The following is a 24,927-nucleotide window of genomic DNA, read 5'->3' on the forward strand; positions in this document are numbered from 1 at the left end:
AAATTTTCTACTGGAGTCAGGTAAGGTGAGTGGCTCGGCCATTTTAGCAGATTACTTTCTTTGTCTGACACCAATTGAGAGGTTCCTTGGCTCTGTGTTTGTGATCATTGTCTTGCTTAAATGTCGACCCTCATTTCATCTTCATCATCCTGGTATATGGCAGCAGATTATTATCAGGAATGTCTCGGTCCATTAGTCCAGTCATCCTTCCTTCAATTTTCTGAAGTTTGCCAATGCCGTGTGCGGAAATTTCCTTGACTGTTCTAAATGTTGTTGAGCAAACATCAACCGCACTTAAGCATGCTTTTTGTTCAGCTTTGGAGTCTTGCATGGTGAACGTGCATACAGGCCATGACAGTATTGAAAAAATTCTATCACGTACAGTTTTTTTTCACAAACACTGACTCCATAGGCTTGTTTTTGCACCATACTTTGACCCTCTTGCATCACCTTTGGTGTCATTGGATTGGTTAGAAATTAATGGATGGTGCCCTGCGATTGGCTGCTGTGGGCAGAGAACATTTTCTCAATCCAGCTTTTAGACTAAGAAAAATAGTTGTGGAAAGTTTAGTTGATCGCACTAAAGTTCTCCTGCAACCACTCCACATTAAGCTTGAACTAATGAAGCAGTTTGTAAAAGCTCTACCGAAAGGAGACACTTTTAAGCACTTTTGTACCAAGTTTCAGGGACTGTCCAAAGCAAGACTGAAGGAAGGCGGTTCCGAATAGTCAGAAACTCATGAAGGATGACGTGTTTGAAAGAAAAATGAAAGTTGTTGAGAAAAAGGCTTGCAATCACTTTAAAGAAGTTGTGAAGAAATGTCTAGGTAACAACAAAGATCCAAAATTTAATTCCATTCTTGAGAACACTCTGAAATAGTTTAAAGCCTTGGGCTGTCTGCTGATGAATTTGAAGTTCCATTTATTTACATTCCCATTTGGAGAACGTTCCTGAAAACTTTGGTGCTGTTAGAGCAAAGAGAAAGATTTAATCAGGCTATCAAGGTGATGGAACGATGATACTAAGGTAGATGGAAAAATAACATGATGTGGTACAATAGCTGGATGCTTCACACAGGAGATCTGAAAGCCTTCTATAAGAGAAAAGTTATCAAGAGAAGTTTTGAAGAGAAAAGGAAAAGGCAGAATAATTTCCAATAAAATTGATTATATTTTTATATATAATATTGTGTACATTTTTGGCAACAATAAAGATTTTTCTTGTTCATCTCGCTTGTACATAATTTTATGTGTATTTTGTGTAAAATCCATAGTTGATGGTTAAAAATAAACAGTTTTTTTTAAAATCAGGACATAAGAAAACATAAAAATCAATGATTGGATTTGAAAACATTTTCATAAACCCAAATTTTGCTTACCCTCCTCTGTCTAAAATCTTGCGGGGAGAACCTGGTCATGGCAGGTTTATAGTGAAATTATGTTCTTTACACTCCCGGATCTTGGCCCCAACAGTGCTCACTTGAATCTTCAGCAGCTACGCAATTCTGTAATCAATGCCATCAGTATGTTTTTCAATAATAAGATTATGATGGTCTTGATACAGCTCACTGGTTTATCCATCATGAGATGTTTTTTTGTGTGGCACCTTGGTAATGGGAAACCTTTTTATAGGCCACCAGTTGATATTATTTTTCTTTAAGTGGCCGGATTGCTTTCTAATTACTGATAGATGTCAGCTGGTGTCATGACTGTCCATGATTTTTCTACCTCACTTTTTTCCTGTGTCATTTCTCATTACACATAACAATTAATGGCCATCTATAGTTTGATTTCTTTGCCTGTGTGGATTATATGGGTTTTTACTGACATCTGAAAATTCATGTCAACAGCACCTTAGCAATATATTTACTTAGAAAATTGGTGACAGGTTGAATAACTATTTCACTCGCTGTATATGGGAAAACCTTATAGATTGATGTCTTCTGGCATTAACCTACAGGTGATCCAGTGAATTAATGCCATATAGAGCTATATCTTGTGAATAATGGGCTCATTTGTAAAAAACAGCAGCTTGTTAATAGTTCTACAAATCCTTTTTATCTATTTTATGTGATATTTCAGTGCTTCTATATTATCTTTCTTTCCAAGGTTCCTGTTGGAAACATTTATGTTTGAAAAGTATGTGCGCTACACAGTTACCATTTACCCTGTAGCAGTTGTTGCTTCAGTTGGCATCTTTCTTGGGGTGGATGAGACCACAGAATTTTCTGACAATGAAATGATGAATGGTAAGACAGGTTTAATATATGTTTTTTTTTTATATCTATACCTTCCTTCCATGACTGACAGGCATCAGGATATACCTATTGTCATTGACTTGTTGGGCAGGAAAATAATTATGGAGAAAATATTGGGAGACATTGATATAAACTTGTGCCAAGGAGAAGATTTGCAAACAGCAATCAATTAACTTAGAGATGGGAGAATCAATTCATAGGACCCCAGTTCATTGGCCATGTCAGTAATCTGTGACTGCTGGACATGGGACAGGTGAATCTCCTTCCCTACTGTCATCCACATTTCCTCTTTTACTCTAGCTGGGGTGACATGACATCACATGCATCACACCGCAGTGATGACATCATGCCAGACTGGCTGATCAAAATAAGAGCTGGGAATACCATTAGGTAAGGAGACTCGCAGGGTTCCTGCCCAAAGGTCACAGCTTACTGACCTTGCTGATGGCCTGGAGTCCTACAAATTTATTTTCCCTTCTCTAAAACAAATTATATCTTTTTTATTGAAATTTGTATTCTGATTGGTTGCTATGGGTCACCGCTTCACTTTTCACCAGTCTTGATAAATATCTACCATTTTCCATTGCAGGTATTTCTTACATTGATTCAATGTTTAAAGGTTGTCCTACTCTATAATTTATTTTTTTAAATCAACTTGTAATGGTTAAGTGAAATAACGAAATGACTATTACTTACCTTACTGGCATGCTTCTGCTCCCATGACTGCTCTTCCCTGGGCTGCCAGATATGATGTGTTGATGTGATATATGACCACTACTGCTGTGACACATTGCCACTACAGCTATTGATTAGCTCCAACAGTCACATATCGTGTCCCATCACTAGAACAGATAAACAGAGATGTATATGTGGCGCCCTGTGACTAGTCGCCACAAATAATATCACACAATTAAATGTGCATTGCCATCTGTATAACATGTATTGTAAGACTTAGGCTGCTTTCACACATCCGGTTTTTGCTGAGCGGCACAATACGGCGCTTTGCAGAAAAAACGCAACCGTTTTTTTTTTTTGCCGCCGGTTGCGTTTTTTCCGCATAGAATTGCATTAGCGCCGTACTGTGCCGCATGGCCTTGCGTTGCGTCCGTTTTTTGCCGGATGCGGCATATTTAGCCCATGCGGTGGCTGGATGGAACGTTGCCTGGCACGTTTTTTGTGCGGTGAAAAAACCGCATCGCGCCGGATCCGGCGCAATGCGGCGTGATTTACAATGCAAGCTTATGGATGCCGGATGCGGCGTCCTGCGGCAAAAACCTCATCCGGCCACCGGATGCGGTTTTTTGCACTGCATATGCTCAGTATCAAGCGTCAAAAAATGGACGGGCCGCATGGAAAAACTCATGGAACGGATCCGTTTTTTCGCCGCATCCGTTGCATAGGTTTTTGAGCCGGATTGAGCTGCACTGCAAAAACCGGATGTGTGAAAGCAGCCTTAGTGAGAGTTTGGCATTCTCTGCTGCTCACAACAGAATACACATTTACATACACTCCATTAGAGAGGCTGTCACTCGAGAGAAAAACAACTTTTGAGTGATGAGCCCTAAAAGGAGAAAGGGGAGAAGCTTAGTTGCTAGGAAAATTTTAGTTCTGGCAATTGATCGATATGTGATGTGAAGTGAGGAGTGTACTTAGGAGAGGTCCTGTCCTGAGGTGATTTCTCTGGAGAGGCCAGCTACATTTGTCAGGGTATCAATCCCTAGGTCATCGGTGCCTTCAAGGTTGGTGACAAAACTGAGAGACTGCAGCCTTTTTATAAGGGGCAGTGACATTTGCCTTGGATTACAGTGGCACGTGTGAGTCAAGAAACTTCTAGAAGAGTTAGGCCCTGTTCGCACTTACCGGATTTTGCCACGGATTTTCTGCGGATTTGCTGCATGTTTCGCTGCAGAAAATGTTCATAACATCTCTGCAGTGAATCACCAGCAAAACCTATGGGAAAAAAAAATCCTGTGCGCACTAGGCGGATTTTGACAGCTGCATGTTTTGCTGCGGGATTCCTGCAGCAAAAACAATTGCATGTCAATTCTTTTCCGCACGTCGCTGCGGGATTTCACTCCATTGACTCCAATGTAATCGTGAAATCCCACAGGGAATAACGCAGGAAGCAAATTCTGTGCGGTTCACTGCGTTTTCCTGCGTTATTCCCTGCGGTATTTCACGGTTTACCTCTGGTAATGTACATCGCTTGCCTGCGGTTTTGCAGGGAAGTGATGTCATTACAGGAAGAGGAAGCAGAGCAGAGAGTAAACACACACACAGATCACAGACACACACAGACATCACAGACATAGAACACAGACCCAGACACAAAGGATACACATAGAAAGCAAACGGAAATATAGAAAACAAAACACGTGGGCTCCGCTGTATATTTACCGTCCAGCTGAGGTAAGCACACAGCGGCGGCCCGGTATTCTCAGGCTGGGGAGGGAGAGGGGCAGGGTTAATGTCCCCTGCCTCCCTCCCCCTCCCGCAGCCGAGAATATCAGCCGCAGCTGCCCCGGGACTGTTGCATGCATTATGCGGCAGTACCGGAGTGTCCCCGGCTCTTCTTGCTGCCGTGTAGCAGTGGCAGTCAAGGTAATACAAGGAGTTAATGGTGGCGGATCACCGCCATTAACTCCAGGCTTGATCATGGCAGCGTCTATGTGACAGCTGACATGATCAACCCGTAAGTAAAGTGAAAAAACACACCGAAAAAATCCTTTATTTTAAATAAAACACAAATAAGCCTCGTTCACCCTTTTATTAACCCCTCCTGAAACAAAGCTCCGACATAATCCACAGCTCCGACGTAATCCACAGCTCCGGCGTAATCTACAGCTCCGGCGTCCTGCGATGCTTGCATCCAGCCGCGACTGACATAGCGCTGAATGCAGCCTCGCAGCGAGACAGCAGAGGTAACTCCAGGGCATTTCCCACGGCCGGTAATGTGAACTCACTGCCGACCGTGAGAAATGCAGAGTATGCTCACAGGGACTCTATCTATCTCTCTATCTATCTATCTATCTATCATCCTTCTATCTATCCCTCTGTCTGTCTATCTATCTATTCTTCTATCTATTCTTCTGTCTATTTCTCTATCTCAGAATGAAATGACTTTTTTTTTTCAATGTGCTTTATTGCATTGAATGCAATAAAGCACATACCAACCCGCACGTGGCAAAACCGCGGCAATAAAGCGAACAATACCGCGGTAAAACCGCAGCAAACCGCGGCAAACCTCATGCGGTTTTTGGGTGTGGTTTGCCGCGGTTTTTTACCGCGGGTGCGGTAATCTTTGGAATTTGGAATTTGCAGCATTAGGAGGTCACATTCACTGAAATAAAAAGCTATTTAAATCCAAAACATCCTAACAGGCGAAGTTACATGTTAACATATGAACCCTTCTTTGTTATCACCTTCACAATTCTTGCATCCATTGCACTTGTGAGTTTTTGGAGAGTTTCTGCTTGAATTTCTTTGGATGATGTCAAAATAGCCTCCCAGAGTTGCTGTTTTGATATCAACTGCCTTCCACCCTCATAGATCTTTTGCTTGATGATATGCCAAAGGTTCTCTATACGGTTGAGGTCAGAGGAAGATGGTGGCCACACCATAAGTTTATCTCCTTTTATGCCCATAGCAGCCAATGACACAGAGGTATTCTTTGCAGCATGAGATGGTGCATTGTCATGCATGAAGATGATTTTGCTCCTGAAGGCATGTTTCTGCTTTTTGTACCATGGAAGAAAGTTGTCAGTCAGAAACTCTATATACTTTGCAGAGGTCATTTTCACACCTTCAGGAACCCTAAAGGGGCCTACCAAATGTCTCCCCATAATTCCGTCCCAAAACATGACTCCTCCACCTCGTTGCTGACGTCGCAGCCTTGTTGGGACATGGTGGCCATCCGCCAACCATCCACTACTCCATTCATTTGGGCCATCCAGGGTTGCTCAACACCCATCAGTAAACAAGACTGTTTGAAAATTAGTCTTCATGTATATCTGGGTCCACTGCAACCGTTTCTGCTTGTGAGCACTGGTTAGGGGTGGCCGAATAGTAGGTTTATGCACCACAGCAAGCCTTTGAAGGATTCTACACCTTGAGGTTCGAGGAACTCCAGAGGCACCAGCATCTTCACATATCTGTTTGCTGGTTTGTAATGGCTTTTTAGCAGCTGCTCTTAATCCGATGAACTTGCCTGGCAGAAACATTCCTCATTCTGCCTTTATCAGCATGAACACGTATGTGCTCTGAATCAGCCACAAATCTCTTCACAGTATGATGATCCGCTTAAGTTTTCGTGAAATATCTAATGTTTTCATCCCTTGTCCAAGGCATTGCACTATTTGATGCTTTTCGGCAGCAGAGAGATCCTTTTTCTTTACCATGTTACTTGAAAACTGTGGCCTGTTTAATATTGTGGAACATCCAGTTTTCCTTTTATTGGGTTCACTTGGCAAACTAATTATCACAGGTGTCTGAAATTGATTTCAGTGATCCAAAGAACCCTGAGACACAATACCATCGATGAGTTTCATTGAAAAAAAAAATAAACAATCGTTAAAACACGTAAATTCAATTTGCCTAATAATTTGGAACATGGTGTACTTTCGTGCCTTCCATTGAATGGTGCAGAATCTTCTCAAATGTTCAGGATCTTGAGGGCCTTGAGGGGATCTGGTACCTCAATAACCTTCACATTAATTGTGGTCTTGTCCTGTCTGGCTGGATTCTGCACCAGGACTGTGTATGAGCCCTGATCTGACTTGTCTGCCCCCTCAATGATGAACACACAGTGGTCTGGGTGGTTTTCTACATGGACTCTGCCATCAGCTTCTGAAATAAGATTACTGCCCTTGCTCCATATCACTGTTGGTGCCGGATCTCCGGTAATGGGAACGTCAAGACGCAGCTTATTCCCAGCAACGACAATGATGGTGTCAGCGTTACCGGAAATACAATCCAGCTTAATCTTTGGAGGCTCTCCTCTGGGAACAAAGTCAATTTTAATCTCCATAATATGCCATTTTGCAGAAAGGTTTGGAAGCAAATCCATTGGGAATGAAGGAATAGTCTCCTTCATTGGATAGTATCACATCATCGATGGTCAGCTTGTGAACTCTTCCAATGTGAGTGATTTTAATCCTGTCGTTGGGAACCACCTTTTTTCCATTCTTCACCCATATTCCCATAACCATCTCGTCTTTACCTCACACTTGAATACAGCCTGCTCCTTGGCCTTCACCGTTAGGTCAGCGATACCTTGCAGAATTTCCAACTGTTTTTCTTGAACCATCAGCTCCGCCACGGACTCTCCTTCGTTGGTCTTCATGGTGTAGTAACCACTGTCCTCTACGGTCATCTCATTTACAATGAGGAAATGCTTCTTCCCATCCTTCTTGAAATGATATTTAAAGGTTTCCTCTCTTTTCAGTTCTACTCCATCCTTCTCCCATTTTACTTGTGCTCCTTCCTCTGACACTTCACATTCAAACTCCACTCTTTCTCCGACCATCACCGCTTGATCTTCCAGAGGATGCAGGATCAGAACCAGAGGCTCTCTTACGAAAAGCTAGGTGAAGCATTTCTCCTCTCCTATCACACAGGTGTATGCGGCGTCATCTTCCAGCGAGCAGTTGTTAATGGTCAAAATCCTTTTATTCCGAATGCTCTCAAATATGTATTTGCTTCCAGTAACATGGAGCTCCTGACCGTTCTTCAGTCATTTCTCCTCTGCATCAGGATTCAACACTTTTACAACCAGCTTCACCTTCTGGCCTTTGTCCACTTGGTAAGCAGGATCCAACTTCTTCAGGAAAGCCTCACTCTTCTTCTCCTCTTTTTTCATCTTCTTCAGATGTTTTAGGAGCCCCCGAAGATTGGTGATACCATACTGGAAGGTCACCTCACATGACGACTAACTGCCACTGACTCAAATTTACCTCACAACTAAGCTCCTCCCCTTTCTCCTTGAAGTCATTTAATGTGTAAGATTCTCCTGTATATTGTGGCAGCCACACAGCGCCTGGTATATAAGGCATCGTTAGTGGCAATATGGGAGCCACAACTGCGGGCCCCTGAGGGTTATTGGGATTAGACATTTCTACACTTATTAACCCCTGCAGCGATATGACTCACCACTCCAGCTGCTGCAGATCTTTTTTGCGCGTAGGATCCTGTTCGTGACGCAGTCAGTGTTTCTCTGTGGAAGGCGGCGGTGATGTGTTAGCACAATATGGCGGATTGTAATAGTGGGGATTTACACTTTCGAGATCAAAATCATTAAGACCAAGACTACGTACGCCGGAAGATACTGCTGCGAGGTCTCGAGTAAAGACAAATTTGACAGCTGCAACTTCAACCTGAAAGTGAACAATACCGGAGATATCAATATTCGCTCTGCATTCAAACGCACTGGAGATGGGGCAAAAGAAGCCAGAGAACTGGACTTCAGCGCTCTTTTGAAGAAAAGTAAGGAGGCAAAGCAGAAGACTGGACCAGACATAGATGTTTTGGACATCCTTCGTAAAGCACCTCCTTCCGAGTATGAGAAGATCGCCTTCCAGTATGGTATCACCGATCTTCGGGGGCTCCTAAAACGTCTGAAGATGAAGAAAGAGGAGAAGAGTGAAACTTTCCTGAAAAAGTTGGATCCTGCTTACCAAGTGGATAAAGGCCAGAAGATGAAGCTGGTTGTAGAACTGTCGAATCCTGATGCAGAGGTGAAATGGCTGAAGAATGGTCAGGAGCTCCGCGTTACTACCGAATACATGTTTGAGAGCATTGGGAATAAAAGGATCTTGACCATTAACAACTGCTCGCTGGAAGATTACACCACATACACCTGTGTGATAGGAGAGGAAAAATGATTCACCGAGCTCTTCGTAAGAGAGCCTCCGGTGCTGATCCTGCGTCCTCTGGAAGATCAAGCGGTGATGGTCGGAGAAAGAGTGGAGTTTGAATATGAAGTGTCAGAGAAAGGAGCACAAGTATAATGGGAGAAGGATGAAGTAGAACTGACCAGAGAGGAAACCTTTAAATATCACTTCAAGAAGGATGGGAATAAGCATTTCCTCATTGTAAATGAGACAACCATAGAGGACAGTGGTAACTACACCGTGAAGACCAAAGGAGGAGAGTCCGTAGTGGAGCTGATGGTTCAAGAAAAACAGTTGGAAATTCTGCAAGGTGTCGCTGACCTAACGGTGAAGGCCAAGGAGTAGGCTGTATTCAAGTGTGAGGTAACAGACATGATGGTTATGTGAATATGGGTGAAGAATGGAAAAAAGGTGGTTCCCAACGACAGGATCAAAATCACTCACATTGGAAGAGGTCACAAGCTGACCATCGATTATGTGATACCATCCGATGAAGGAGACTATTCCTTCATTCCTAATGTATTTGCTTCCAACCTTTCTGCAAAATGGCACTTTATGGAGATTAAAATTGACTTTGTTCAAAGATTAAGCTGGATTGTATGTCCAGTAACGCTGACACCATCATTGTTGTTGCTGGGAATAAGCTGCATCTGGATGTTCCCATCACTGGAGATCCGGCACCAACAGTGATATGGAGCAAGGGCAATAATCTTATTTCAGAAGTTGATGACAGAGTCCATGTAGAAAACCACCCGGACCAATGTGTGTTCATCATTGAGGGGGCAAAGAAGTCAGATCAGGACTCATACACAGTCCTGGTGCAGAATCAAGCCGGAAAGGACAAGGCCACCATTAATGTGAAGGTTATTGAGGTACCAGATCCCCCCCAAGGCCCTCAAGATCCTGAACATTGGAGAAGATTTCTGCACTGTTCAATGGGAGGCACGAAAGTATAATGGCGGCATGCTGATCACGGGTTACATCTTGGAGAGGAAGAAGAGTTACTGCTGGATGCAGCTGAACTACGACTTGGTGAAAGAGCTGACCTTCGAGTCTAAGCGAATGACTGAAGGCCTGATGTATGAGATGAGGATCTACTCTGTAAATGTTATTGGCATGTCTCGCCCCAGCCACACGTCTCAGTTCTTCGTGCCCATTGCTCGTACAAGTGAACCGACTGCACTGACGGTGGAGGACGTGAGCGAAACCAGCATTACACCCTGAAATGGAGGTCTCCTGAGAGGATCGGTGCCAGAGGACTGGATGGATACATCATGGAGTACTGCAAGGAAGGATCTTCCGACTGGGTCCCCGCACTGCAAGGCCTACCCGAAAGGACATCATGTCTGATCCGATTCTCCCTACTGAAGAGAGACTTTTCTTCTGGGTCAAAGCAATGAACCTGGCAGGAGCCATCAAGCCGTGCACCATGAAAGAGCACGTCAGCATCCGGGAGATCATGCAATGACCAAAGATCTGGCTACCACCAGATTTCTAGGAATCACCTCAGTACAGGACCTCTCCTCAGTACACTCCTCACTTCACCTCACACGTCGACCAACTGCCACAACTCAAATTTTTCTCGCAACTCAGCTCTTCCCCTTTCTCCTTTTAGGGCTCATTACTCAAGAGTTGTTTTTTTCTCAAGTGACGACCCCACTAGGGGAGTGTATGTAAATGTGTGTTCTGTTGTGAGCAGCAGAGAAACCAAAACTCTCACTAAGTCTTACAATACATGTTATACAGATGGCAATATTTAATTGTGTGATATTATTTGTGGCGACTAGGCACATATAGGGCACTGTAGACAAACTAGATGCTGAACGTATAGACTTGAGACTTTTACAGATCTACCAGCAGATGTGTAACTAGTAGTGATGGGCGGACCTGGACTGTAAAAGTCTGGATCCGCACGGTTTCAAACTCGAGTAACCGGGATACTGGGTGTTGATCTGCATCCAACAACTCAGGAAATAAACAAAAAATACAGGAAAAATAAAGAAAATAAGAATGAAGCAAGCTCTTCATATTTACTGAGCCTCCAACTGTAGCTTCTCCTGCAGTCGCCCATTCACTTCCAGGGCAGCTCATTACCTTCATTGCATATGCACTGCTTTCTCCACCTACCAGCCATCCTGGCGTCTGTGAATGGTTGCAGTCAGACGGGCCCCCAGCCTGTGTGAAAGTGTCTGCCTGCATTAATTAAAAAAAAAAGCCGCATGCGATTCCTCTTATTTTGATACATAGCCAAGATAAGCACACAGCTGGAGGCTGCAGCCTGTAGCCATATACTTTATCTGTGCTGGGTATTATAATATGGGAGGACCCTACGCCAATTTTATTTATTTATTTTTACTGCACGATAGACCCGCAGTGCGGATCTGTTACTGGAAGCATCAGACATGCTGTCACTCAGCATGGGGGCGCATATGACTGCAACCAATCACAGACGCCGGTGGGCAGGGAAAGCTGTGCATATGCAATGAAGGCTAATACGCGGTCCCGGAACTGAATGGACGGCCTGGAAGCAGTGTACAGCCGTAACAGGGCCTCGGTAAGTAGAGCGCGCTTGCTCCTATCCCTCTATTGCTTCTACCAACATTTTTAATCACCAGATTCTGCTCCCCATAGACTTATATCGGGACCAGCATCCGGCCTGGAACTGGATTTAGACAACCAGATAACAAAAAGTGGGTCCCACTTATCTGCAAGTCCGCTCATCACTAGTCGTGGTGGGATGATTTTATGCTTTTTTGATGAAAATAGTGTTTACTAAGTATCCTATCTTCATTTATATGCATTATATTTTTATTTAGTTACAGCACGGTATATGTTCATATTATTTTCTTCTTTGCTTTTTTTATGTCTTATGGCCAGTGTGAACATTAGATTACAAGTTACATGTACACCAACTCATACTCCGGCTCACTTTTTTGTTTTTTTATTATGTAGTAATCCTGTTGTAATGTAACCCATCCTGGGCTTCTTCCTGGTAAATATGTCCCCAATCCTGGTATATATGTCACCAATCCTGGTAAATGTCCCACAATCAGGGCCCATCCTGGTAAATATGTTCCCCATCCTGGTAAATACATCCCCCATCGTGGTAGATACGTTCCTCATTCTGGTTTATATGCCCCCTATCCTAGTAAATGTCTCCCTTCCTGTTATATATTCCCCAATCCTGGTAAATGTGTCCACCGTCCTCGTAAAAATGTTTGCATCCTGGTAAATATGTCCCTCATTCTGGTAGACATGTTCCCATCCTAGGTCCCATTCTGGTATATACAGTTAGGTCCAGAAATATTTGGACAGTGACACAATTTTCGCGAGTTGGGCTCTGCATGCCACCACATTGGATTTGAAATGAAACCTCTACAACAGAATTCAAGTGCAGATTGTAACGTTTAATTTGAAGGTTTGAACAAAAATATCTGATAGAAATTGTAGGAATTGTACACATTTCTTTACAAACACTCCACATTTTAGGAGGTCAAAAGTAATTGGACAAATAAACCAAACCCAAACAAAATATTTTTATTTTCAATATTTTGTTGCAAATCCTTTGGAGGCAATCACTGCCTTAAGTCTGGAACCCATGGACATCACCAAACGCTGGGTTTCCTCCTTCTTAATGCTTTGCCAGGCCTTTACAGCCGCAGCCTTCAGGTCTTGCTTGTTTGTGGGTCTTTCCGTCTTAAGTCTGGATTTGAGCAAGTGAAATGCATGCTCAATTGGGTTAAGATCTGATGATTGACTTGGCCATTGCAGAATGTTCCACTTTTTTGCACTCATGATCTCCTGGGTAGCTTTGGCTGTATGCTTGGGGTCATTGTCCATCTGTACTATGAAGCGCCGTCCGATCAACTTTGCGGCATTTGGCTGAATCTGGGCTGAAAGTATATCTCGGTACACTTCAGAATTCATCTGGCTACTCTTGTCTGCTGTTATGTCATCAATAAACACAAGTGACCCAGTGCCATTGAAAGCCATGCATGCCCATGCCATCACGTTGCCTCCACCATGTTTTACAGAGGATGTGGTATGCCTTGGATCATGTGCCGTTCCCTTTCTTCTCCAAACGTTTTTCTTCCCATCATTCTGGTACAGGTTGATCTTTGTCTCATCTGTCCATAGAATACTTTTCCAGAACTGAGCTGGCTTCATGAGGTGTTTTTCAGCAAATTTAACTCTGGCCTGTCTATTTTTGGAATTGATGAATGGTTTGCATCTAGATGTGAACCCTTTGTATTTACTTTCATGGAGTCTTCTCTTTACTGTTGACTTAGAGACAGATACACCTACTTCACTGAGAGTGTTCTGGACTTCAGTTGATGTTGTGAACGGGTTCTTCTTCACCAAAGAAAGTATGCGGCGATCATCCACCACTGTTGTCAACCGTGGACGCCCAGGCCTTTTTGAGTTCCCAAGCTCACCTCAATTGAGAGTTCCTTAGACCGCATGTTGTCTGGTCACAGCAACAGCTTCCAAATGCAAAACCACACACCTGTAATCAACCCCAGACCTTTTAACTACTTCATTGATTACAGGTTAACGAGGGAGACGCCTTCAGAGTTAATTGCAGCCCTTAGAGTCCCTTGTCCAATTACTTTTGGTCCCTTTAAAAAGAGGAGGCTATGCATTACAGAGCTATGATTCCTAAACCCTTTCTCCGATTTGGATGTGAAAACTCTCATATTGCAGCTGGGAGTGTGCACTTTCAGCCCATATTATATATATAATTGTATTTCTGAACATGTTTTTGTAAACAGCTAAAATAACAAAACTTGTGTCACTGTCCAAATATTTCTGGACCTAACTGTATGCCCCCATTCTGGTATACATGTCCCCATCCTAGTATATATGTCCCCATCCTAGTATACATGTCCCCATCCTGATATATATGTCCTCACCTTGGGCCGAATCCTGATATATATGTCACCATTATGGGCACCATCCTGGTATATTATGTCTACATCCTGGTATATATGTCTTCATCCTCGGGCGTAACTTGGTATATATGTTCCCATACTGGGAAATATTTTCCTTCCTAGTATATGTACCCATCCTTGGCACCTCCTAGTATATATGTTCCCATCCTAGTTTGTATATCCCCATCCTGGGAAATATGTCCCAATCCTCGTATATATATTTGGGGGTGTCTTTTAAATGCCTCTCCATTACTAACCCCTGGGTTTTATGCCAGCTGTCAATTCACAGCTGACATCAACCCCAAAAGTATTACCCCAATTGCCACCATACCAGGGCTATCAGGAAGAATCGGGCAAAGTGCCAGAATTGACACATCTTATGGATGCAACACTTTTGGGATGCCTGGGGGGTTGCTATTTTTAGGCTGGAATGGGCCACATAGCCAGGGGCCCTCTCAGCCTGATAATAGAGCCTCCAGCTGTCTGCATTACCTTGGCTGGTTATCAAAAATACATTTTTATTTATTCCCTATCAACATTTGTTTGCATGGCAATTGTTCTGCTCTTACCCCCATTTTACTTCCATTTGCAGTCCCCTAGCCCTTACTATGACCATTTTACAGTACCAAAGTTCAGGTCCCCATTGACTTATATGGGGTTTGTGGTCCTTTGTTCAAGTCCGGGCACCAAACTGAACTTTTATCTAAAGTCTGGCCAAACCCAGCGAACACAAACTTCTACGTGTCCACTCATCCCTATACATAACCAAAATAAGTGTGATTATTTCAATAAAAATCACTAGTGTAATTTAAGTTTGATACATTATTGTGATGTAGATGTGGGATATGTAAACAGAATTGTTTGGACTTATCAAAAGAAGTGTATACAGACAAGATGCTCCAGGACCTTCACACACACAATGTTTATTCACAGTATTTGGAATTTAGATTACTACATGTGCCATATGACCAAAAAAAAAATGCTTTATTTGCATTATCAAAAGCTCAATGGGAGCTTAAGAAATTGCCAACACTCTACAAATCCAGATCTAAGGACACATATCCTTTGAAAATGACATAGTTTCTCTAAAAGAAGGCCTGAGGTTATTTTGTGGGCATCAATATGTATAAGTCTCTCAGTAAGGTGCAGCTGATGAATGCTCTGTATAAGTAGTAATGACAGTTGCACCTTCCTATTCTCAAACATAGATGCTTTGTTTCTCTCCCAAACCAAACACCCTCGTGTATACTGGAGATACAGAGTTTTCATATCATACATAGTTTGCTCTTAAAGAGGCAGTTCAAAGAACTTATTTTATTGTCTAAACTTGTCTGAATGTGATTATAATGTAGTGTAAAGCCAGAGTCACACTTGCGAGTGACTTGTGCGAGTCTCACATCACATCACCCAGCACGGCTTGATGTTCTCCAGACACGAACATCTCAGCTGCATAGAAATACATGCAGCTGACCCACTCCAGTCAGGAGAGTGTTCGGCCACACTGGATGATGCGATGTGACACTTGTGTGAGTCACTCGCATGAGTGACTCCGACCTAAGTGTGATCACCATCTTCCCCAGTTTCCAGCTTTGATCCTCTACTGAAATTCTGACTCACTGGATCACAGTGGAGTTTATATGTAAGGAAAAGTCACTTTTAGAATGTATGTAAACCTATGTAATCTTGTTGTGAAAGTGCTTTGTGGTTCACACACATACCCCAGTGTGATATGGAGAGTCGGAACTTCAGTCATGAGTGAGTAGAGGACCATAGTGGCATTGGAAATCTGCAAAGATGGCAATCAAGAAGTGTTTTATTGCACTTACACTTCATTACATACACATTTAGATAGGGTGAGTAAATAAAAAAAAGTCTTGAGAGTGCCATGTTAAGGTTACGTGTGCACGTTGCAGATTTGATGCAGAAATTTGCTGCATCAAATCTGTACCTTCTTGCAGAAAACGCACAAAAAAATTCATGTTTTTGGAGCGTCATTGTGTCATGTGTTTTTCTTATAGAAGTAAATGGATAGAGGGGCTCAAAGAGAGGTTCAGAAGCACCAACAATTCATAGAGTCATAGAATCATAGAATGGTAGAGTTGGAATGGACCTCCTGGGTCATCTAGTCCAACCCCCTGCTCAAAGCAGGATTCACTAAATCATCCCAGACACATGTCTGTCCAACCTCTTTTTAAAGACTTCCATTGAAGGAGAACTCACCACCTTTCGTGGCAGCCTGTTCCACTCGTTGATCACCCTCACTGTCAAAATTTGTTTTCTAATATCTAATCTGTGTCTCCTCCCCATCAGTTTCATCCCATTGTTTCTAGTCTTTCCTTGTGAAAATGAGAATAAAACTGATCACTCTACAGTGTGACAGCCTTTAAGATATTTGTAGACAGCTATTAGGTCTTCTCTCAGTCTTCTCTTTTGCAAGCTAAACAATCCTAAATCCTGTAACCATTCTTCATATGACATGGTTTGCAGACTAGTCACCATTCAGGTCACTCTTCTCTGAACTTCCTTCAGTTTGTTGATGTCTTTTTTAAAATGTGGTGCCCAGAACTGAACACAATATTCCAGATGAGCTCTGACCAAAGAGGAGTAAAGGGGGATAATTACTTCACGTGATCTAGACTGTGTGCTTCTGTTAATACATCCTAGAATGGTGTTTGCCTTTTTTGATGCTGCATCACACTGTTGACTCATGTTCAGTGTGTGTGATCTATAAGTATACCTAAGTCTTTGTCACACATGGCATTGGATAGCTCTATTCCTCCCATGCTGTATATGCTCTTTTCACTATTCTTGCCAAGATGTATAACTTTGCATTTCTCCCTGTTAAAAACCATTCTGTTAGTTGCTGCCCACTGTTCAAGCTTGTTTAGATCTTGTTGAATCCTCTCTCTCTCTTCTATAGTATTAGCTATTCCTCCTAGCTTTGTGTCATCAGCAAATTTAGTGAATTTACACTTAATTCCTTCATCTAAATCATTGATAAAGATGTTGAACAACATGGGCCCCAGGACAGAACCCTGTGGTACCCCACTTGAGATAGTCTTCCAACTGGATGTGCAGCCATTTATGACCACTCTTTGACTCCGATCGCTAAGCCAGTTACGAATCCATCTAACAGTTGCCATGTCCATTCCACACTTGGTCATTTTTTCAATAAGGATTGTATGAGATACTTTGTTAAATGCTTTGCTGAAGTCAAGATATACTATATCTACTGCATTTCCCTGATCCACCCAGTCAGTGATTTTGTCATAGAAGGAAATTTAATTAGTCAGACATGACTTATTAGTTACAAACCCATGCTGGCTCTGCTTAATCACTTCATTCTCATCCAGGTACTTGCATAAATGTTGTTTAATAATTTGTTCAAAGATCTTTCCTAGTATGAAAGTCAGGCTCACAGGCCTATAGTTCCCTGGGTCCACCATCTTCCCCTTTTTGAAGATAGGGACAAAATTTGCTCTTCTCCAGTTTTCTGAAACTTCTCATGTTCTCCAAGAATTTTCAAACATTATGAAGAGTGGTTCTAATATTTCCTCTGCTAACTCTTTTAGTACTCTGGGGTGTAATTCATCTGGTCCTGGGGACTTGAATTCATTAATGTTAGCTACGTATTCCCTCACTATCTCTTTATTTATTGATGGCCTGGATTCTTCTAATCCTACAAGAGAACGGGGAAGATCAGTTGATTTATTATTTACTTTTTCAGAGAAAACAGATGCAAAATAGGAATTTAAAAGTTCGGCCTTCTCAAGATCATTTTTTACAACTTCACCATTTTCATCCTGTAAAATTCCTATAACATCTTTGACTTTTATTTTTGACATAACTCCAAAATACTTTTTTATTGCTTTTGACATCTCTTGCAAGCCTTATTTCATTATCAGCTTTGGCTAATCTGATGCGTGCCCTGCAGGTTTTGCAGACTGTGTTATATTCTTCTTTAGATATGCCTCCCTCTTTCAATTTGATAAACATTTCTTTCTTGCTTTTTAGCATGTGTTTAAGTTCTGTGTTCATCCATCCTATAATAATAAATAATAAATAATCCTCATTTCCTTAAATTTTTCTTATTCTTCCCTCTTTTAGTGATTGTTAACGATTTGCGCTTTGAGAATCTCATTTTTCAAGATGTCCCATCCTTCCTGGACATTTCTGTTCTTAAGGACATAAGGCCATTGAATCCCTGCTATCCTCTTTCTGAGTCCCTTAAAATCTGCCTTTCTGAAATCCAGCCTTGAAGTCCGAGTTTTCACCGGTCTTCCACCTCTAGTTATCTAAAACTCTATGATAGCATGGTCACTGCTTCCCAGGATCCCAGCCACCCTTACCTCCTCAACCATTTCCTCCCTGTTTGTAAGGATTAAATCCAAGGTAGCAGATCCCCTTGTTTTCTCCTCTACCTTTTGGAAGATAAAGTTGTCAGCAACAGAGGATAAGAATTTGTTGGAACTGTTACTTTTGCCTGATGGAGATTCCCAACAAATGTCTAGATAGTTGAAATCTCCCATGATCACAACATCATACTTTTTTGAGAAGTTGATCATCTGATGTATAAAGAGTTTGTCCATATTCTCCACTTGTTGAGGCGGCCTGTAGTACATGCCTACAATGGTGTTCTTTCCCTTGTTTTCTCCTTGTATTCTACCCAAACAACTTCTACAGAACTCCCAGTCTCTGAAGCTTCAATCTCTGTAGAGATATTTGATTTTCTAACATACAATGCAACACCTCCTCCTCGTTTATTATGTCTGTTTCTTGCAAATAAGTTGTATCCTTCTAGCCTTGTATTCCAGTCATGTGTATCTTTCCACCAAGTTTCAGTGAAGCCAATGACATCATATTTCTTTTCCTGAGTTAGTAACTCCAATTCTCCTTGTTTGATGCCCATGTTCTGTATAAAAACATTTTAGTTTGTGATTGTTTTTACATTCCCCCATATTTTCATTATTCTGATTTTTTTTGTCTTAGTTCTTCCTTTCCATTTCTAACAGCAAAGTTTTCAATACTATTTCTCACCTGTATGACTTTCCCTGGATTTTTTCTTCCCTTTCCATACTTTTCTAGTTTAAAGCTCTCTTGATGAGCGTAGCAAGGCGATTTCCAAATGTGTTTTCCAGTCTTGGTAAGGTGCAGCCCATCTATAGCAAGTAGTCCATCATACAGGTAATTTACTCCATGATCCAGAAATCCAAATCCTTGTTGACGGCACCATTGATGTAGCCAGTTGTTCACCTGTAGAATCTTGTTCCACCTCCTTGTTCCATTACCATCTACTGGGAGGATGGATGAGAAGGACCACCTGCGCTCCCAGTTCTTTCACTTTCTTGCCTAAATTGACATGCTGCAGATTATTTTCCACACCAAATCTGCAAGAAAAACATAAGCAATGTGTGCACAGTAATTCAGAATTCTTATTGACTTTGCTGGCATAGCTGGAATAAAGATAAACATGCAGATTTGTGTCAAAATCTGCACCAAGTCTGCATCATGAAACACATAAAAAATGCACTGTGAGACTGAGACTTGAGGCACAGCAATTATTGATGTCCGCTGCACATTTGCAACAATTACAATACACATTTTTTAGAACTGAACTTATACCAATGTAAAAGAAGGAGAGGATTAATAAATTGTCACTAGATCCTATACACAGATTAAGGGGTTTCCAGGATTCGACTTTTCTAACCCATAGGCTTCCAGAGCCTAATAATAAGAGAGAAAGCTTTACTTACCACCAACCTCTTCTCCAGAACTGTCTCTCTGACTCTACTCCCAGTGATTGTTTACAGCCTGCAGAGGTGACATCACAAGTACAGTTGACCGCTGCAGCCAATCACTGGGTTCAGCAGCTCATGCCATTTATATCAAAGGAGGGATGTTTGTCAAAACTGTTGTACAATTCATGACTTGGATCAATTAAACAATTATGAGCAAATTCAATAAAATAAAACGAGGCTTAATATATTTGCTCATGACTGCCATATAAGCTTACCAGCAACTCCATTCTAAAACAGTATACAGTTTGCTCCTAAGCTCCCTCTAGTGGTGGTTAAAGGTAGACAGAATTAAATTTTTTCCCTATGCTGATGCAAAGGATTAGGAGCTCTGTATCAAAAGAGCAAAGTTGAATGCTATATCTTGAGAAATTAGTATTAGTAATTATTAATCTGTATTATTTGTTGAATCAAAAGGCAATGTTCACCATCACACAGATTGTTTTATTATTTATCTGCTTCATATATTCAAAATTAAGCAACATTCCAAATTGTCTTCATGAAACATTTTCTAGCATTTCGCTATATACAGTATGTCTTTTATCTGGCTAGTGCATTTTAAAACTGATAAAAATCAGAGCTCATGCTATTTTTCCAATGCGGATTTGAAGCAGTTTCAGGTCTGCAGCATGTCAATTTTTTCAGCATTTGTACAGAATTTTTCACCTATTCTAAAGAATCAGAAAAAAATCACACAAAAAAGCAACAAAAATTCCCATTTTTTATGCAGCACATGTTTTTGATGCCGAAATGTTAGTAGCAAATAATAACAGCACATACCCCATAGGTGTCCATGCCATTCAAGGCCTCCTTCACACATCCATGCAAAACACTAATGTTTTGCACGGTCCGTGGTGAAGGTGCGTAACTGTGTCCATGTGTGTGTTTTCCGTGTGCTGTCCCTGTGCTATCCATGTGACATCCGGATAGCAAATGGAAAGCATAAGCTGGTATACTTACCTGTCTCATTCACTGCTGTCTCCGGCCCTGCTGTTACTTCCGGTTCAGCTGTCAGTGCAGTGAACATGTAATGAGCATAATGAGCAGTACCGGAACCAACAGTAGCACTGGAGACAGGTGAATATAAAAATTCTTTATTTTTATGTCCCCTGTGTTTTCTTTGGCACATGTCACACTGATATCCCACGGATCACATCAGTGTGCGTTCAGTGTGACACCTGTGCTGCCGACAGAAAAAGCACATGATGCTGTTTGGAGAACACAAAACACACGTGTGCTCTACACAGATACATGGGCCATGTGAAAACACAGACGTGTGCATAGACCCATTGCTTTTAATCGGTCTACGTGTGTCCATGTCTCCGGTATGTGTGAAAACGGATGTCACACGTACCGGAGACATGCATGTGTGAAGGAGGCCTAAAACAACACTGTTCAATACAGAACATTTTCAGTTTATCCTGTCATGTGGAAAGACTCAAATAAGGGTCGATATTGACTTTAAAGATAACCTGTCATCAGATTTGGCAACTATAAGCTGCGGCCACCACCAGTGGGCTCTTATATACAGCATTTTAACATGCTGTATATAAAAGCCCAGGCCACTGTGTAGAACAGGGGTGGGGAACCTTTTTTCTGCCATGGGCCATTTGGAAATTTCTACCAACCTTCGGGGGCCGCAAAAAATTATCAGCATGAAAATTACCCTAATGTTTGATTTAACAGTTAACTCACCCCTACTGTGGTGGTTGGAGCTGCTTCTCTTTGGTGCGGCTGTGATGTTAGGTGATATTGATCATGTTGTTTCTCACAACTGCTCTTCCAGGTTTGTCTCAGTCTGGAGTGCAGTCAACAGATTGGTAAATCATATACATCACAGTAGGTGCTGGATGGCTCATATATACATCACAAGAGTGGGTGGAAGGCTGACATATACATCACAGGAGGGGGTGGAGGACTCACATATACATCACAGGAGGAGAGGAGGGCTCACAGCACTGGGTGGGGGGATAACATATACATCACAGGAGGGCTCACAGCACTGGATGGAGAGCTCACCGCACTGGGTGGAGGGCTCACATATACATCACAGGAAGGGGGGAGGTTTCACAGCACTGGGTGGAGGTCAGACAGCACCGCGAGGCATGTACAGCGGGGAGGCCGGTAAACCTGTTGCTGCTCTTCTTCTGTGGGATGGGAGCACACACCTCGTGCTTACCCCACCCACAAAGTATGTTCTCTAGACGCTGACACAGACCTGCATGCTGAGGATCTGATAATATGCTGTGTGCATCCTCACATCACACATTGTGATTTAAAAAGCCAGCAGCCGACAAAACCACGGCTGCTGCAAGAGCACTGCAGTCCCCAGGAATGTGCCCAGGGGCTGCATAAATGTCATGGTGGGCCGTAAACGGCCCGCGGGCTGGAGATTCCCCACCCCTGGTGTAGAGCATAATAATCACTTTATAATACTGACCTAAAAGGCGGGGCAGTGCAGACTGGTCGGATGGGTGTCCCTGTTCTTCGAGTCCGGAGCCTCCTCTTTAGGCCATTTTTGTCCTCATTCTTTGAAGCCTGGGTGCATGACGCGTCCTATGTCATGCACACTAGGCGGCATTAAGGTTCCGTGCAACCGCACTACAATGCTCAGGGCAGATCAAAGTGCGCCTGCACATGACCTCAATGCCGGCTAGTGTGCATGACGTAGGACACGTCATGCACCCAGGCTTCAGAAGAAGGAGGACAAAGATGGCGAAAAGAGGAGGCGCCAGACCCGGAGAATGGAGACACCCATCCGACTTTTCTGCACCGCACTGCCCGTTAGGTATTATAAAGTGTTTTTTATATTCTATACAGCGGCCTAGGCTCTTGTATACAGCATGTTAGAATGCTGTATGTAAGAGCCCACTGGTGGTGGCCGCAGCTTATAGTCGCCAAATCTGGTGACAAATTCCCTTTAAGGATTGCTGCATCCAGTAGTTGGCGGCAGAGATCACATCCACTTCCTTCTGACCAGGCTATTTGCAGTGTACTTGAAGTGTGAGTTATTGATTCATGTTCTTTGAAGGATATTTAACCATATTATTCTGATAGTTGTTTTCTTTTGGTTATTACATATAAAATATAGATAACTTAAACAGTTAGTGAGCAATTGCTGTAACATAGCCTTTACCTTTTACAGCTGTGATCATCGCTGTGAGCGCTATAGCCTGTCTACTACGGTTTGTTCTCATCTTCTCATGTGATAAGTTAAGACCAATGATATCAGAAGATGACACAGATCATATTAAAGATTTTCAAGTTGCTGCATCGCCCTCATTATCAAGCAATGACCATGCAAATCCAATGGTTCTGGAAATGGAGGAACCATGAGCTGTCTGTATTATACACCGGTAACGTGCTGATCGCATCTATTTATATTAAACTTATTATACTGAGTTGATGATAATGACAAGTGAGAACAGATGTAGAACACTTGTTGTCAGACGTCTGAAGGACTTTTGCTAACTTAACCAATGAAAGAATTTTATAATGGTGATTCACATCTTTGTCTGATTTGTTGTTATTGTGATGTTGCATTTTTGTGTATTTTTTTAAATAAAATTGAAAATATTTACAAATGCTGTTAATTAAAAAAGACAAATGTTTATCAAGTTCAACCAAGGTATGAGAAGGGGCACAATCAGAACCACAATGCATTGCCCTGTCTGCCTCAAAAGAACTAATCGTTAAATCCTGATCAAAATTGTTGATCCCCTGCTCTAAACATTCAGAAAATTACTTTACTGACTTTTCATAAACATTATTTTCTTCTAAAACAACCTTTTTTGAAACTATGAATGGTTCCTTTGACCAGCTCCTGAAGTAGGCTATTCGCAGATTAAAGGGAACCTGTCAGGTGCAATATGCACCCAGAACCACGAGCAGTTCGGGTGCATATTTCTAATCCCTGCCTAACAGTCCCTGTATCTTGTAGCATAGATAAAGAGATCATTAGAAAAAGTATTTCTAAAGTTCCTTTATGATATGCTAATGAGAGCATGGACTAGTCACAAGAGCATTAGTTCCTGTGCTCATTCTGCCCTCTTAGCATGTTAACACACCCACAGGGGCGTGCTAACATGCAATTCAATGCCCATTTCACAGCGTCATCAGCGGTGACGCGCGTATCTGTGTCCGTTGTCACACCAGGCTTAAGGTCAGTGCGCATGATCAGAAGTCTGAGCACTTTCAGTCATGTGCACTAGACCTCTATGATGCTGGGACACATACACTTGGCTTCATAGTGCACATGATCTATGAAAGAAAAAAAGAGAAGAGGGCGCTCCTGTGTGTAAGAGTAAACTTTATGCGGTGAATAATGAAACAATTGCAATCACCTATGAGTGTTGTACTACAGGTACAACACTTTCTGTTAGCGCTGACAGAGAGATCCAGGTTACCCCGTAGCTGGCCGACACGGATCCAGCTGAGGATGGTCACACAGCAGCCTTTGATTTCACCGCTGCTGGTACCCAGAGCTCCTGCAATCCTCCTGTTCGGGTTGGCGTCTCACCGTACTCCTGGATCAGGTAGGAGGAATTCCGTTCCCACCAGTCTCAGAGCCAGGCTAATCTGATGTTAAAGTCAATGTAATTAGATCTCCTAACCCTGGAGCTGGGCACCCCGTGGACTCCCAAAGGAGAGATAAGGTATTCAAAGAAGAAGAAAAAAGCCATGGTATAAAGGGCGCTGCTCACAAGGGAGATAGGAGATAAAATAGTGAAGATTTATTTGAGCTACAACGCGTTTCAGGGATACAATAATACAATAATTTCCCCTTTCTTCAGGTAGCATCATGCACATGATCGGAAGTGCGGGGCATTCTGATCTTGTGCACTGACCCTAAGCCTGGCGTTCTGATGCGGTGACAACGGACACAGGTACGCACATCACCGCTGATGACGCTGGGTAATGGGCATTCCATAGCATGTTAGCACACCCCTGTGATGCGGTAGTGATGCATTTTTTTAGCCAGGAGGTGTAAATTGGGTGCAGGAATATAGTGTAAGAATTTTAGCACCAAATCTGCATCTCTTGGCAAGAAAACAGC

The 24,927-nt window shown here is 42.4% G+C and overlaps 2 pseudogenes; one reads left to right on the top strand and one right to left on the bottom strand.

The window, feature by feature from the left end:
- Nucleotides 1-2,680: 2,680 nt before the first annotated feature.
- LOC142243752 (myosin-binding protein C, cardiac-type pseudogene) lies at nt 2,681-8,308 on the bottom strand (annotated as a pseudogene).
- An 88-nt stretch (nt 8,309-8,396) lies between these two features.
- Nucleotides 8,397-10,643, top strand: LOC142243753 (myosin-binding protein C, cardiac-type-like; annotated as a pseudogene).
- The last annotated feature ends 14,284 nt before the right edge of the window (nt 10,644-24,927 follow it).

This window comes from Anomaloglossus baeobatrachus, chromosome 6 (genome assembly GCF_048569485.1).
Source record: "Anomaloglossus baeobatrachus isolate aAnoBae1 chromosome 6, aAnoBae1.hap1, whole genome shotgun sequence".
Lineage (NCBI taxonomy): Eukaryota > Metazoa > Chordata > Amphibia > Anura > Aromobatidae > Anomaloglossus > Anomaloglossus baeobatrachus.